General features: G+C 47.6%; 1 long non-coding RNA gene across 1 annotated transcript; it reads right to left on the reverse strand.

The window, feature by feature from the left end:
- Positions 1-10183: 10183 nt before the first annotated feature.
- LOC101692204 lies at positions 10184-11514 on the reverse strand. Its single transcript, XR_001178506.2, has 3 exons — positions 11234-11514; positions 10947-11105; positions 10184-10359 (listed from the first exon to the last, which is right to left on the reverse strand). It is a non-coding gene; the product is annotated as an uncharacterized LOC101692204 (long non-coding RNA).
- Between the last annotated feature and the right edge of the window lie 35 nt (positions 11515-11549).

Consider the following 11549-nt stretch of genomic DNA (forward strand, 5'->3'; position numbering starts at 1 on the left):
CTTTCAGTAGGATCCCTGAGGACATAAGATTCTCTCTCCCAGTTGGGAGCCCCTCCCCTGTTGCCCTGCCCTTGGCACTGAGATTGATCACTGAGAATGGTCAGTGCCAGTTCATGAAAATGCTTCTCCGTGAGAACATAAGGTCCTAAATAGGACAGCCTGTGTGTACATGGTCTGTAAAAGTCACCCAATTTAGTGTGCGGTTCTGAGTTGTCACAAAGGCATGCAGCCCCACAACCACCACCTGAACCAAGAGAGAGAACCATTCCATCCCCCTCTTGAAATTCTCATGCACCCTTTGAAGTAGATCCTGTGGTCCACCTTCAGCCCCTGGCAACAACTGATGTGTTTCCTGTCCCTATAAATTTTGCCTTTTTGAGGGTGTTCTATGAGTGGGATTGAACAGGCCACGACCTGTTGAACCTTCTTACACTTAGCAGAACGTCTATATTCCCAGGAGTTTGTTCTGTGGCTCAGGGAAAAGTTATGATGTCTAAATGGGGTTTCTCTTGATCAGATGGTGGCCCCCAAATGTGGGGTGATAAGCAGGTGGAAGCCGATGGTTCAGTGGTGAAAGAATTCACCCACAGCTGAGCAAAGGAGATAGACGAGTATTGAATTACACCACAAGGGATCAGTGGGCAGGACAGAAGAGGAGAGACTGTCTGCCACTGGGTAGTGGATGGGTGTTGCTTTTAAAGGAGGGGGAGATGAGGAAGTATGGCCATGTATGGAATCTTCCTTCTTTTGGTAACTGTGTCTGGTTGTAAGTAATGCATTGGTTACTCAGGACCTATGGATATTCCGAGGTGAATCACCTGATGGATCTGTTTGGATTCCACTGCTCAAGACTGTTTGCTTAAAGGGGGCCTTTACAGAGACGTCCTGGTTTGTTTATGCATTCCCCAGTTGGAGGAATTGGGTGGTGCTCCCAGTTTTTCATGATTATGAATTAAACTGTTATAAGTGTTTATGTATAGGTTTTTGTGTGCATGTGGTTGACATTTCTATTGGGCAATATCTAGTGTAGGATTGATAGGTAAGATGGTAACATACATTAACTCTAATAAACTGCCAAATAATTTCCAGAGTAGCTGTACCATTTTGCATTTCCATCAGCAGGGGGTTCTCATCAGAGTTCTAACTGATTTGCATTAGCAACAATACTTGGTATTGATGTTGTGTGTGGTATGTGTGTGTGTGGTTTTGTCTGTTTGCTTGCTTTTGGCCATTCTAATAAATACATAGTGTATGAAATGATTATTTTTATGTGCTTATTTGCCACTGTATATATTCTTTGGCGAATTGTCTGTTCAGACCTTTTACCCATTTTTATTGGGTTGTTCGTTTTCTTGTTATTGATTTTTGAAGTTCTTTATATATTCTATATACAAATACTTTATCAGATATGCATTTGGCCAATAGTTTTCCAATTGGTGGCCTGTCCTTTTTTTTTTTTTAAGATTTTATTTATTTATTTGACAGAGAGAGATCACACATAGGCAGAGAGGCAGGTAGAGAGAGAAAGGAGGAAGCGGGCTCTCTGCCCCAGGACCGTGGGATCATGACCTGAGCTGAAGGCAGAGGCTTTAACCCTCTGAACCACCCAGGCGCCCCCTGTCCTTATTTTCTTAACAGTGGTTTTCAAAGAGCAGTTTTTAATTTTGATGGGATCCCACTCATCATTTTCTTCTTCGTCATGTTTCTGGTGTCATATTTGAGAAATCTTTGCATAGCCCAAAGTCACAAAGACTTTTCTCCTTACATTTCTTTCTATAGTTCTAGTTCTTGCAATTATGTCTGTGATTGATTTTGAGTTAGTTTTTGTAAATGATGTGAAGTATAGATCAAGGTTCATATTTTATGTATGGATGTTCAGTTGTTCTGGTATCATTTGCTGAAAAGACAATTATTTTCTCCAGTGAATTCTCTTCATACTTTTGCCAAAGTCAGTTGATTTTATGTGCATGAATCTCTTTTCACACTCCCCACTGATCTATCTGTCTGTCCTTTGGCCAATAGCACAATGCCTTCATTACAGTATTGCTATGGGTTGAATGTTTGCTTTTCCTCAAAATCCCTCAGTTGGAGCTCCAATTCCAGCTGTGGTGGTATTAGGAAGTGAGGCCTTTGAGAGATGCAGAGGTCATGAGGGTGAACCTTCATGAATGGTATTGGTGCTGTTATAAGAAGAGATATGAGAGAGATGATCTCTCCCACTCTTGTTCTCTCTGCCATGTGAGGACATAGTAAAGATGTGTCCATCTACAAACGAGTAAGAGGGCTCTTGCCAGATATCAAATCAACCAGTGCCATGATTTTGGACTTCTCAGGCTCCAGAACTGTATGAAATAAATTTCAGTTGCTTAAGTCACCCAGTCGGTGATATTTTCTTATAATAGTCTGAGCAGATTAAGACACAGAGGTTTATAGCAAATCTTGATTCCAGCCCAAATTGTTGTGGCTATGGTTTACCATTAGGCTTTATCGCTGACCCTGGCTGTGCCTTGTCCATAATCTCAGGGCGCTCACCATCCCAGTACCTGCCAGTGTCCTTTAATAGAAGCACCTGGGCTACCCTGCCTGAGGATTTTCTCTCAGCCCAATTCAGGGAAACCAAATGCCAGCCAGTGACAGACGGGAGCTGGAGGATAAATACCACATTTTTTCACCCTGGATGGGAAATTCCAAGACAGATTCTATACTTCCTTCCGGAATTCTCCAACAGTATTGAGCTCCAATTGCCCATACCAGCAATATTCTCAGTACTGCACCCTTTTCAGTTTCTTTCCACCTGGTCTCACAAACCTATTCTCTGATTAGTGTTCCTTCGATCAACTCCCAAGTAAGTTACTTGTCCTCAAACTATTGCCCCAGGGTCTTGCTTCCAGGAGAACTTAACCAAAAAGATATATCCCAGCACTCAGCTCAATGACTGGCACGTGTAGACTGCAGCTGTCATCAGAGAAAGACAATATCTCTCTGTTTAGTTCAGGAACCTGACACACTACATGTTGAATGAATGAAACAATGAAAAATTCACTGAATGAACTAAAGAATGAAGCCAGGAAGAGTCCTTAGCTAAGTTTTGATCCCGCCTTCCCGATTCATGGGAGTCCTGGGGGACACGCATTCATGTCCAGGTTTGTAGTGTTCCTTTCTTATATTTGGAACAGTTTCTCTGAAATACGCCAGCAATCTCCAAGGGGAATGGAGGATCCCTCCACCATGAGGCCAGCCACTTGAGATGGTGCTGACAAGTTGATGGTGGGCGTCAGGACAGAAACCTACTGGATTGAACCAGAAGACAGAGATTGGGAAATGGGGTAAAAATAAGGGAGGGTTCGGTTAACCACACCCTTCTCTACCAGCGATCTCATGGGTAACAGTAGCTGTCAGATCTCCTCCCACTAGAAATGAGCTTCACGGTTGATTCCTCCCTACTGGGGTTTTCCCTATGCACCTCTTCCTAGATAGAGCTTCTGAAACTTACAGAAGGTCTGAATGTTCTCTCAACCATCCTGTTCGTCCAACTCATATCTGTTGAGTCTATGGAAATAGGCTTGCACCATCCTATGCCATGGAGACTTTAATGCAGCACTAAGTACATGGATATTAATTATATCATGATTATTTGAGTGCTTGGATATAGTTTTGGCCTCCTAAATAATCATGTGTGCAAATTGAAAGAGGGCATCAGTTTTCATACACCAATTGATAAAAGCTTAAAGTCTGCCCATATATTATCATTACCCTTCAAGGCAATAGATATTTTTTTAATTTCAATCCGAGATGGATATAGATACAAATATGGGTAGAGATATTTGAAGCCCTTAACAGCCTTTCTCAACCGAGTTCCTCTGTGAGAGGTTAAGGCCGTGGTGTTTAATGGTCACGAGAGCTATTGGACGGAGGACTGGTTCTGAACTCAAGTCTGGCTGCTTGCCACTTGAAAATTGATACTCGAGAGACAAATGATGGTGGGAAAACAGAGTCTGCTTTATCTGGGAAGCTGGCAACCTGAGAAATGGTGGACAAATGTCTCAAAGACCATCTTCCCAGTCCGGGGGCAGCCAGAGGGCTTTAAAGAGGAGAGCAGGGAAAAAAGGAGGGGAGCTCCGTGCTGGAGAGTCCTATGTCACCGTGACCCTGAACAGACTTGCTGGCATCAGCGAGGGCTGTTTTCAAATATAGTCAAGCCTTATCTTCTGGGAAAGTCTGGCCCTTCTCTCCTCAAGGCCAGTGGTCTGCAAATCTCAAGGAAAGTACGTTAGTTCTGCTATAGAGCTACACTGGGACTAAAAGTCTGACCACATATTAATTGAGTTATGGTCAAGAAGAGATTCAGATGGCACTGGAAGAAATATAAATTGGCCCATTCAGTTGGCAGAATTAGTTGACCTTTTCTATAAGGACACCTAGCCTTGCCAAAAGGAAAGACCTAGAAACAATTTGAATTCTAGGTATACAGCTTAAGGGGAACACAAGCCCAGGGGTATGTGGATTCGAGCTGCGGGAGGGAGTCTCTTTGCTCCCAGTGACTCCAAGCCTCCAGGCCAGACTCTGAATCACGGATAGACTCGGGGTTTGTGGAGAGAAGCACGTGCTTTTATTCATTCTCTACTCAAAACTCATTCTCTACGCCCAGCTCTTTTTCTGGTCACCAAGGGTACACTAAGGACCAGACATAAAGAATTATCTGTGGTGGAACCCAGGCTTCAGCTTGGAATGCCCGATATTCTGGTCTTGTGCAGGGAATAGACCCCCTGCACCCTCACAGTGGGAATCCTCCGTGTCACCCTGCTGGTGGCCACCCATCTTCAGACAGAAGACCAAGTCTGAGCTTCCACCCCTTGGTGCGGCCACCTAACTACCAGATCCTCCACCTCGAGGGGGACCATGTTTGAAGGCTGCTTGAGGCAGGGAAGGAAGAGCATGCGGTGGCAATCTTAGCTGTTTACCGACTCACTCCCCACCCCGCCCCCTGTAAATTCAGGACACTGACTGGATGACCCTGGCAAGTTCCCCAACACTGGTGGTCTTTGAGGGCCTTTTATCAGGGCACCGCCAAGGACCCAGAGGAGCAATCAGCTAAGAGCCCTCACTGCCTCAGTGCTTTATGGATTACAAAGCCCTGTGTAGGATGTTGTCCTGAGCAAAGTGACTGTGTCCACCTTACAGATGAGAAAACTGAGTCCAAAGAGATACAATCATCCTTCATAGTCATACTGTAAGTCAGAAGCAGGTGTTTTTTTTATTATATCTAAAATGTAAGGCATTGGGTTGCCTGGGTGGCTCAGTGGGTTAAGCCTCTGCCTTCGGCTCAGGTCATGATCTTGGGGTCCTGGGACCGAGTCCCGCCGCTTTATTGAGATGTAATTGACATATAACATTGTGTAAGTTTAAGGTGTACAGTGTGATGATTGGATACATGTATATGTTGATAAATATTTCCCACATCAGCCTTAATTAACACATCTTTATCTCAAATAGTTACCATTTTGTTGTCATTGTTATAGTGAGAACATTAAAGCCCTACCTACTCTTGTACCAACTTTCAAGTATATGATACAGTTTTGTGAACTACAGTCACCATGCTATATAGTGATCCCTGGAAGTTAACTCATCTTTTATTTCCAAATTCAGTTATCTTATGGCTGACGATTTGTACTCTTTGGCTATCTCCCATTTCACCCACCACTCAGCCCTGGCAACCACCATTCAAATCTCTGTTTCTGAGTTTAATGTTTTCAGATTCCATACATAAGTGAGATTGGACAGTATTTGTCTTTCTCTGTCTGGCTTATTCCAGTTAACAAAGTTCCCTTAAGGTCCATTCATGTTATCACACATGGCAAGTTTTCCATCTCTTAGAATGGCTGAGTAATATTCCATTGTATATAAGTATCGCATTTTCTTCATCCGTTCACCTGTCAGTGGACCCTCGGGTTATTTCCAGGCCTTGGCTACAGTGAATAATGCTGCAGGGAACATGGAATGCAGGTATCTTTTTGAGATAGTGATTCAATCTTCTTTGGATATATACCCAGAATTGAGATTACTGGATCATGTGGTAGTTCTATTTTTAATTCTTTTAGGACCCCTCCTACTGGGCTCCATAGTGGCTATGCACGAATTTGCATTCCAACCAACAGAGCACAAAGGCTCCCTTTGCTCTGCAACTTGCCAGTATTTGTGCTCTCTCTCTCTCTCTTTTTTTTTTCTTTTTGCTGATAGTCATTTCATTCAGGTGTGAGGTGGTATCTCTTTGTGTCTTTGATTTGCATTTCCATGATGGTTAGTGATGCTGAGTATCTTTTCATGTACCTGTTGGCCATTTCTATGTCTTCTTTGGAAAATGTCTATTCAAGTTGTCTGGATTTCTTTTCTGCTATTGACTTACAGGAATTCTTTATATATTTTGGATATTAACGCCCTTATCAGACATAGGATTTACAGATATTTTCTCCCATCCTGTAGGTTGCTTTTTCTTTTTGTTGATTGCTGATTCTGCTGTGCATAGAGGGAGAATGGTGGTGGCAGGGTTAAATGAGCACAGTTCATGAGATCAGGACCCAGGGTTCAAATCCTGACTTTTTACTACATCAGGGCCTCAGTTCTCCCATCTGTAAAATGTGGCCTTTGGACTAATCCAAGTTGTTCTTTGTATCCTGGTGGTCCTGTTGGGTTTGGCCAGTGGTATCAGGCTAGAATCCATTCAATCTGGGGAATAACCGTAGCAACAGTCCTCCATGTACGGGTGCCTGACAGCAGACCAATTCCCTGGCAGGCACCGCTGTAGCATGAAGGATGTGATTACGTCCATTTTAATAGTGAAGAAACTGAGTGTCGCGGAGTCTGAAATAGGTACTGCCACTGCTGGAGGCAATAAGCAAGGCGAGGCAAAGCTGACGTTCAAACTGAGGTCTCCTGAGCCCCGCAGCAGGGCTGCTCCTTCAGGCTTCTCCCAGCTTCTCCCTCCCAGGGCCCAGCTCAGAGAGATCACGCACAGAAGCACTGGCATGGGAGACCCCCTGGGCTCTGTGCCTGGAGGACAGCAGGAGGCGGTGTGGAAAGGAAGAAGCTCCTCCCCCGGTGATAGGGGAGGCAGCCCCCTGCCAAGGAAGGCAGAAGGTCAGTGGATTTAGGCCACACTGGGGGAGGGGGACGTGAGAGGGTCCGATATCTGAACCTAGCTCATCTTACCTTCCTTCGGGACCACACACCACTTCCTGCTCTTGTCCTTGTCCCACTGGAGGCTGTCTCAGCCCAGAGCACCCTGTTTGCAGAAGTTTAGAGGGCTGAGCATCCTACACGTGCCTTTTGCCATTGGAGACTTCCCAGGCTTCACTGGAGCCGGAGAGAACAGGCCCAGAGCTCCACAGCATCCTGCTGTCCAGGACCCCAGCCCCACCTCACACTGCTCCCTAGAGAACCCCACTCCCTGCCCCCAGGACCCAAACTTGAGACTGAACCAGCTCCTATGGGAAAGCCTGATTCCTTTAATCCAGTGGGCCCCCTGGTGGACTGACTGGTGGCTGACCTTCGATCAATAGCCACCAATAAGATTTACAAAGTTAACCCTAGCTAGGCCTGGTCCCCAGCCAGATTCAGAGGGCGCCCTGCAGCACCCCAAGACTCTCTGTCCTCAAGTCTCAGCCTTTGTCTCTTCCTTGTAGACAGGACCGTCTCGCCCAGCTTCAGAACACTTGTAGGATTTCAAGATGGCCTCATCTTACTCAACAGGCGCTAAGCCAGCACTGTGTCTTCTCTGAGCATGGCTGGTCATCCTGGCGTGAGCCTGCGGGCTGACTGACCTGGAGCCAGTTGGGGGGTATAGAGAAGCATGTTCTCGCTTTCTCTTCCTCTGAAGAGAGACAAGGAAGGAGTGCTGTGACAAATGCACAGAGATCATCTTCTCAGGAAGGGAAAGGAGTCCCCAGAAGCCAAAAGGAAGGTGGGGGAGGTTGGAAGTCATGATCCAGCCACAGGCAAGGGGACAGTGCCAGGGACAGCCTGATAGGTGGGCAGTGAGAGTCACTGGCTCTGGAGGGAACACGTAGGGTACACTTTCAGGTGTTCCTGGCCCAGGAAAAGATAGACATGCAGAACAAGGACGGACAGAAACAGAGAGAGAGGGAGAAAATAAAGACAGACATCTGGAAACATGATGATGAAACTGAGTTTCACTCGGACAGAGAGAGGGAGAGAGAAAGATACAGTAATAAAAGTTAAAATGAGCCAGAACTTAAAAGAAATTCAGATGGCTCTCGAGAAGGAACGAGGTGAGGACTAAGGGCACGAGGAGATGTAGAGCATGAGAGTGAGGTGAAGGACAACAGGAAGACAGAGGCAATATGGCGGACAGAGCTGTTTAGTCAAGGGATGTTTAGTCAAACGTTAGTCAAGGGATGATTTCAGGTTGTCCAGACCTGCTCTCAGATGACGTCCCCACAAAGAATCTGCTCAGTGTTTGTCTGAGTTCTCTTTTCTGCTAGGCTCAGTGGAAGGGCTTGATTGAACTCCTGCCTTAGGAAAGGAAGAGGAGGTCACCCCCGAGCTAGCCAGGAACCCCACCATCTCTGACTGACTATTCAGAGACACACAGGACTCCTGTGGTAGGTGACTCCCTGTCAGCATGACTGACACTTTCTCTGTTGCCCTGTCTTCTGAGAATTCCTCCATCCTGCCCGTTCCTCCACTGGAAGCAGCCTGCCTTGTGGCCAGATGACTCTCCTTGTCCCCCAGGCATTTCCCCCAGTAAACTCTCGATCTAATCTCTGTCTTAACATCTGCTTTTCAGAGGCTGCAAAGAACACATGCTTCTATTTGTCTGGGCTTGAATTATTCAAGCAGTGAAGGAAAAGAAAGTAGGCAGGCAGAAGTTTTGGAAAAGAGAACATGTTTTTCTCTGATACATGTCACTGTTGAATGAAGACGGTAATTAGATTCCATTAGAAACATGATAAAGGGGGCACCTGGGTGGCTCAGTGGGTTAAGCCTCTGCCTTCAGCTCAGGTCATGATCCCAGTGTCCTGGGATAGAGCCCCACATCCGGGCTCTCTGCTCAGCAGGGAGCCTGCTTCCCTGACACCCACCTCTCTCTGCCTGCCTTTCTGCCTATTTGTGATCTCTCTTTCTCTCTCTCTGTCAAATAAATAAATAAAATCTTAAAAAAAAAAAAAAAAGAGGGGCGCCTGGGTGGCTCAGTGGGTTAAAGCCTCTGCCTTCGGCTCAGGTCATGATCTCAGGGTCCTGGGATCGAGCGCCGCATCGGGCTCTCTGCTTGCCAGGGTGCCTGCTTCCTCCTCTCTTTGCCTACTTGTGATCTCTCTGTCAAATAAATAAATAAAATCTTTAAAAGAAAAAAAAAAGAAAGAAACATGAAAAAGTGAGGTCCCCATTTTATTTAAATGACTATATTCATCATATACCTGAAATTTCAGCACTTACGGCCATGTAAACCAAGACGAAACATATTCAGTCTCAACTTAAAACCTTCTAGGCAGTCTAGACTTTACAGAACTTTGTTTCAGATATATGTGTTAAGGCAAAATAAAATTTTTGAAGACCACTCTCCCCACTCCGCCAGACCTGAAACCCTCACGTGACCCCTAATCAAGACGGACTCACAGAGCAGAAGGTGGGAAAATGCAACGCTAAATAACACTTCATTGTTCGGTAGATCAGGGGCTAGACGCTCAAACTAACACTCCAGGTAGCTAACCTGGGTCACAGCCTTTCCTTTTCCTGATTGATGATGGGCCTAACGCTTAGACCCTAAGGTAGCTTAGAACTAAGGCATGGCCTGCTCCATTTCCAGCCCTAAGTTCCAGACCTGGCTCTAGGTCTTCCTACTTCAACAAGTGGAGAAAGGCTGCCCCAGCAGTACCAGAGACAATGTAGCAAAAAGGCTTCCTCCCCCATCTCCAGGTAACCTGGGCACCTTTCATAGAATCCACACACAGAAGACAGGACTCAAAGATTCCCCTGGAGTCTGACCAACAGAAAATCTGAGGGTCAGGAGACATTGAAAGAGAGAAACATCAGAAAAAGAGGAGTACCACAACCAACCAAAATTAACTGTGAACCAGTAACCCCGAACTCTAAAGGATGCCCCCCAAAAGCCTGAAAGACAGAGAGACGGGGTTGGGTGGATAGCGAACAGTCTTAGATTTTCAGGTAGTTTTAAATATATAACCCTTTATTTCTTTGTGTGGTTCTCATGTCAAAAAGCATTTAACTCTTGCTATAAGAAAGCGTGGGCAGTGGGGAGAGCATGGAGGAACTGGGGATCGGTTATCCAAGTCTGAGCCTGCCAGAGAGGTCTTCTCAGGTCTGGTGAAGAAGGGCTTTTACCTGGGGAGAGAGGAGGGAGTCCAGAGATGCGGGAGGGTGCAAACCGCGGGTCCCAAGCTCCCCCGACCCGCCGCGGGGGTCTGGACCCGCTGGGTACTGTCCTCCCGGGAGCACTGCGATGCGCTGCCCAGGAATCAGGGTCAGGGCCCGGGGAATTCTAGGAGAGCCACCCTCAGGAATTAGAATCTCACAGAGGAAAGGGACTCATGATGACAAGCTGCAAGAAAAAAATACAAGAACAGTTGAAAATAGCCCTAAGAAAACTTCCCTAAGGGTCGAGGGGCTTGCGATCCTCCTGCCCGGACGGCCCCGTGACCCCGTTGAAAGGAGGATGCCCACGACAGGAAATGGCACCGTGCCTTCTCCTCAGGAAGGGGTCTTGGGTCTCCCTCGCTATGGCCCGACCCGCGGGCCAAATTTCAAGGCAGACCCGGTGGTAAAGCTCTGATCTCAAAGATTTCTCCGGGCACTGCCAGTTCTCGACTCCCTCCGGGCCACCTTGTTCTTCTGGAACATTCCGGGGGCACAGCCCAGAGTCGCCGAAGGGGCTGCGGTGGGGGAGGGGTGGGGGTGGGGGAGGGGCTCACCTCAATCCAAGGTGAACCACGGCTCCGTACACTGCTGCCTGCAGTTGTAGAAGCAACACTTCTCGTCCCCCCTGCAGCCTCCGTCGCGACGGCACAGAGGTAAAAGGTGGAAAGGGCAATCAAGAAAAAACTCTGGACAATAGCCAGGTTTCTTCTCAGCTGAGGAGAAATGCCACAGCGTGAGCCGGGAGCCCCGGAGCGTCGTGGCCACAGGCAGCGCGGCCGCCAGGGCGCCCCCACCCGCTCCGAGGAAAGTTCCCCCGCCCCGGCCACGCGGGTACACGCACCCCTCCGCCGCCTCCCCCATCCGGCCTGCGCCGTGTGGAGGCCGAGGAGGAGGACCAGCATCGCGATGAGCGCGGACCGGCCCAGCAGCTTCATGGCGCCGCCGAGCGTTCGCTCAACGTGCGGGGTGATGCTTGGCTTATATCGCCACTGGCGGGGGCCCGCCGGCAGGGGGCGCTGTGGTGCCCGGGGTCCAAGGTCACGGGCGCCTCCCGCGAAGCTGGAAGTAAGTAGCGGCAGTTTTCCTTCCCACCACCCCAGGAGACGCCGGGCAGTAACCCGTCGCCCGAAGTTCCGAAAGCCCGCGAGGGCTCCCTC

This window comes from Mustela putorius, unplaced genomic scaffold (genome assembly GCF_011764305.1).
Source record: "Mustela putorius furo isolate JIRA1106 unplaced genomic scaffold, ASM1176430v1.1 tig00000592_pilon_pilon_pilon, whole genome shotgun sequence".
NCBI classification, from domain to species: domain Eukaryota; kingdom Metazoa; phylum Chordata; class Mammalia; order Carnivora; family Mustelidae; genus Mustela; species Mustela putorius.